Source organism: Panthera pardus, unplaced genomic scaffold (assembly GCF_024362965.1).
Source record: "Panthera pardus isolate Hobbes unplaced genomic scaffold, ASM2436296v1 HiC_scaffold_13, whole genome shotgun sequence".
Classification (NCBI taxonomy): Eukaryota; Metazoa; Chordata; class Mammalia; order Carnivora; family Felidae; genus Panthera; species Panthera pardus.
Genome location: NW_026526688.1, coordinates 41,531,457 through 41,537,040, shown reverse-complemented (window position 1 = coordinate 41,537,040; position 5,584 = coordinate 41,531,457). Strand labels below are relative to the sequence as shown.

Genomic DNA, 5,584 nt, shown 5'->3' with positions numbered 1-5,584 from the left:
ATCAAACCCAACATTCAAAAAACAAAAACCCATGAAGACATGGGCAAAAGCCATGAATCAACACTTTTCCAAAGAAGACATCCAGATGGCTAACAGACACATTTTCATTCATCATCATGGAAATACAAGTCAAAACCACAATGAGATACCACCTCACACCTGTCAGGATGGCTAAAATTAACAACAGGTTTTGACAAGGATGAAGAGAAAGGGAATCCTCTTGCAGTGTTGGTGGGAATGCAAACTGGTGCAGCCACTCTGGAAAACAGTATGGAAGTTCCTCAAGAAACTAAAAATAGAACTACCCTGTGATCCAGCAATTGCACTATTAGGTATTTACCCAAAGGATACAAAAATACAGATTTGAAGGGGTACATGCACCCCAATGTTTATAGCAGCATTATCAAAAATAGCCAAACTATGGAGAGAGCCCAAATGTTCACTGACTGATGAATGGATAAAGAAGATGTGGTATATGTATATATAATGGAATATTACCCAGTCATCAAAAAGAACAAAATCTTGCCATTTGCAATAATGTGGATGGAGCTAGAATGTATTATGCTAAGCAAAATAAGTAATCAGAGAAAGACAAATACCATGATTTCACTAGTATGTGTAATTTAAGAAACAAAACAGATGAACATGTGGGGAGGGTAAGAGGGAGAGAAGAGAGGGAAACAATCATAAGAGACTCTTAATGATAGAGAACAAACTATGGGTTGAGGGAGGGAGGGGGGATGGTCTAGATGGGTGATGGGTACTAAGGAGGGTCCTTGTAATGAGCACTGGGTGTTGAATGTAAGTAATGAATCACTGAATTCTACTCCTGAAACCAATATTGCACTGTATGTTAACTAACTAAAATTTAAATTAAAAACTCAGTGTGATACATCACATTAATGTGAATGAAGGAAAAAGTTTTCACCTCAATAGATGTTGAAAAAGTATTTGACAACACCTATTCATGAAAAACTCTCAACTAGGTATGGAAGGAATGTATCTCAATATAATAAAGGCCATATATAAAAATCCCACAGCTTACATCATACTCAAAGGTGAAAAACTGAAAGATTTTCCTTTAAAGACCAAGAACAAAGGGTGCCTGGGTGGCTTAGTCAGTTAAGCATCTGACTTTGGCTTAGGTCATGATCTTGCAGTCTCTGAGTTTGAGCACCATGTCAGGCTTTATGCTGACAGCTCAGAGCCCGGAGCCTGCTTCGGATTCTGTGTCTGCTTCTCTCTCTGCCCCTCCCCTGCTCATTCCCTCTTTCTGTCTCTCTCTCTCTCTCTCTCTCTCTCTCTCTCTCTCTTCTCAAAACATAAATAAACATTAAAAAGAATTTTTTTAATAAAAATAAAGACCAAAAACAAGATAAGAATGCCCACTCCTGACTCTTGCCACTTCTATTCAATGTAATACTGGAAGTCCTAGCTACAGCAATTAGGCAAGAAAAAGAAATAAAAGGCATCTAAATTGAAAAGGAAGTAACAAAATTATATTTCCAGATGACATGATCTCACATGTAAAAAATCCTAAAGACTTCACACACACACACACACACACACACACACACATATTAGAAGTAATTAACAAATTCAGTACAGTTGTGGAATACAAAATCAACATTCAAAAATCAGTTTCTATCACTCTTTCCACCATCTTGGAACCTGTGGAAGCCTGCTGGGAACAGGACTCCTATGATGACAAATATGTCTAGAAGGCTGTGGTCCAAAGCCATTTTTGCTGGCTATATGCAGTGTCTGTGGAACCAGAGGGAGCACACAGCTCTTCTTAAAATTGACAGTGTTTATGCTTGAGATGAAACTGAATTCTATCTAGGCAAGAGATGTGCTTATGTGTACAAAGCAAAGAAAAACATGGTGACTACTGGTGGCAAGCTGAACAAAACCAGAGTCATCTGGGGAAAAGTAACTCATGCTCATGGAAACAGTGGCATAGTTTGTGCCAAATTACAAATAAACTTTCCTACTAAAGCCATTGGCCACAGAACCTGTGTGATGCTGTTCCCCTCAAGTATTTAAATTAGCTGAAAAGGAAATAAACAAATAAATAAATAAACAAGGGTGTAGATTTATTTTCTTGTATTTTTGTTTTAAAAAATCCGTTTCTATCACTTTTTTTCAGTATAGAAAAATCATTTCTATACACTAATGTGAACCATCCAAAAGGGAAATCAAAGAGATAATCCCTCTACTATAGCATAAAAAATATTTAGGAATAAATTTAACCAAGTGAAAGACGTGTACACTGAAAACTATAATATATCAATGGAAGAAATTTAAAGAAGACAAATAAATGGAAAGACATCCATGTTTGTGGATTAGAAGACTTAATATTGAAGGCAATCTACAGATCCAATACTATCCCTATCAAAACTCTAATGAGATTTTTTACAGAAATAAAGAAAAATAATCCTAAAGTTCATATGGAAACACAAAAGATACAGAATAGCCAAAGTGATCTTGAGAAAAAAAGAACAAAGCTGGAGGCATCACACTTTCTAATCTCAAAATATATTACAAAGATAAAGTAATTAGAACACTCTGGTACTGGCATAAAGACAGACATGTAGACAAATGCAGCAGAACAGAGAGCCCAGATAAACCCACACAGGTACAGTCTACTGGTCTTCAAAAGGGTGCCAAGAATACACATGGGTAAAATATAGTCCATTCAACAAAGAGCATTGGGAAAACTGGATATCTATATAAAAAGAAAATAAAATTGGACCTCTATCTTACACGATACATAAAAACAAGCTCAAAATGGATTAAAGACTTAAATGTAAAACTTGACACTATAAAATTCCTAGAAGAAAACAGGGGGAAATTTTGACACTTGGATAGATACCAAAAGTACAAACAACAAAAGCAAAAATAGACAAGTGGGACTACATCAAACTAAAAAGCTTCTGCATGGCAAAGGAAACAATAAACCGATGAAAAAGGCAATTTATGGACTGAGAGAAAATATTTTCAACCCTATATCTGATAGCTAAAATCCAAAATATATAAGAAACACCTACAACTCAATAGCAAAACATTTTAAAAAGACTTAAAAATATGCAAAAGATTTGAATAGGTATTTCTCCAAATATGACATACAAATGGCCAACAGGTATATGAAAAGATGTTTAAATTAACATCACTAATCATCGGGGAAACACAAATCAAAACCACGGTTAGATATCACTTCACACTAGTTAGGATGGCCACCATTAAAAACACATAAATAAATGTTGGTGAAGATGTGGAGAAATTGGAACCTTTCTACACTGTTGGTGAGAATGTAAAATGGTGCAGCCACCATGGAAAATAGTACTGAGGTGCCTCAATAAAATTAAAAAAAGAGCTACCATAAGTTCCAACAAACTCATTTCTGGGTATAGACCCAAAAGAATTGAAATCAGAATCTCTTATGTTAATGGCAACCCTATTCATAACAGCCAAAATACCAAAACAACCCAAATGTCCATCAACAGATGAGTGGATAAAGAGAATGTGGTATATACATACAATAAAATATTATTTAGCCTTAAAGAAATAAGAAAATTCTGGCATTTGTGACAACACAGGTGAACCCAGATGACACTATGCAAAGTGAAATTAGCCAACCACAAGACAAATACTTCATGATTCCACTTGCATATGGTACCTAAAATAGTCATATCATAGAAACAGAGGAAAGAACAGTGGTTACCAGGGGCTGGGGGTATGAGGAAATGGGAAATTTTTGTTTAATAAATATAAAATTTTAGTTATTCAAGATGAATTAGGTCTAGGGATCTGCTATACAGATCAACAATGTTATGTTGTGTACTTAAAAAGGAAAGGAAAAGGTAAAATTGTCTCTATGTATGGATTACATGATTGTTTATGTAGAAAATCCTAAGGAACCTACAAAATAAAATTACTAGAACTAATAAGTGAATTTAATAATGTCATAGCATGCCTGTTATCAGTTTATTGCTTCTAATCTCCAAATTCTTCCTTTTAGCCTGCTCTGTGAAAATAGATCTGGGCCTTTTAAGTATTTTTTTCCCCATGACGGTTGGTACTGAAGTTTTGTCAATAGAGAGCGCTGGAGAGACATTACAGAAGAAGAAGAGTTTTGTTTTCTGGTTCCAGTGTGCTCCTTGGGCACGTTCTCATCAGGAGTACAGCTTCCCTAGCGTCAGGCTGCTAAAACACAAAGCTTCTCTTGCAGGGGCCAAGCAGCCCTCAGCAGCCAGCAGCTTCCTCTGCAACCTCACTGTGACTCCTCTTCTGACAGTTTTGCAGCAAAATGCCTCTAGTGAGGGGCTCACAGCTTCTCTAGAACCTTTGGCAGTTTTGTAGTGAGTAGCCAATGAGATACCTCCTACTGAATAGCTCTCCTGGTACCCTAAAGAGTGGATTTCCAGCAAGTCTTCCAGCACTGCTCTCAGCAAATTCTCTGCCATCCAGTGAGCTGCAACTATGTCCTAACCTGCAAGTTCTGGATCTCTGCCCTGGGGAGGGAGAGAGTCTCTTCTTTAGGTGCTCTGTGTCAGGGCTAGGATTAGTGATTGCTGCTTTTAACTTTCATTCCTATATTCTTTAGAATTCTTTTTATTTCTTACTAGTCAATCCCTCATTGTTATAATCCCTTGTTATAGTTAATAATTTTTATCTTAAACTGTCCCTGTTCAAATTACTGTGTGGTTGCTTTCTCCTGATTGGACCCAGACTTACATACTCCAGATACATTTTAATATACTGTTGACTAACAATGGTATTTTTATATAGTAGCATCAATCAATAGGAAAATTTCTTAATTTTAAATTTCATTTATAATCACACCAAGAAATATAAAATACTTGGGAATAAATTTAACAAAAGATGGGCAAGACCTCTTCATTGAAAACTACACATTGGGACACCTGGGTGAGTCAATCAGTTGAGCATCTGAGTCTTGACTTCAGCTCAGGTCATCATCTCAAGGCCATGGGATCGAGCCCCGCATTGGGCTTCACACTGAGCATGAATCCTGCTTAACATTCTCTCTCTCTCTCTCTCTCTCTCTCTCTCTCTCTTCCTCTCTCTCTCTCTTTCTCTTTCGCTCTCTCTCTCTCCTTCTGCCCCCTCCCCCTACTCACACTCTCTCTCTCTAAAATTTAAAAAAATAAAGAAAAGAAAACTACATGTTGCTGAGGGAAATTAAAGAAGACTTAAGTAAATAAGGGATATGCCACACTTAAACATTAGAAAATCGAATGCTTTCACCTTGCAATTCTCCCTAAATTTATCTATATATTTAATGCAATTCTAAGCATAATTCCAGGAAAATTTTTTTTAGAAGTCAGCAAACTAATTCTTAATTTACATGGAAATGTAGAGGCCTAGAAGAGCCAAAGCCATCTTAAAAAAATAAAGAAGAACAAGAGCTTACACAACCTTACTTGAAGATTTATTATAAAGTTACTGTAATCAAAACAGAGAAGTACTGGCATAAGAATTGACAAATAGATTAATGGAAAAGAATAAAGCTCCTAGAAGTAGAACCACACTTATACAGCCATTTGATTTTCAACAAAGATGC

At 36.2% G+C, this 5,584-nt stretch overlaps 1 pseudogene; it reads left to right on the top strand.

Annotated features, from left to right (window-relative positions):
• The first annotated feature begins 1,704 nt into the window (after nt 1–1,704).
• On the top strand, nt 1,705–2,046 carry LOC128776425 (60S ribosomal protein L35a-like; annotated as a pseudogene).
• The last annotated feature ends 3,538 nt before the right edge of the window (nt 2,047–5,584 follow it).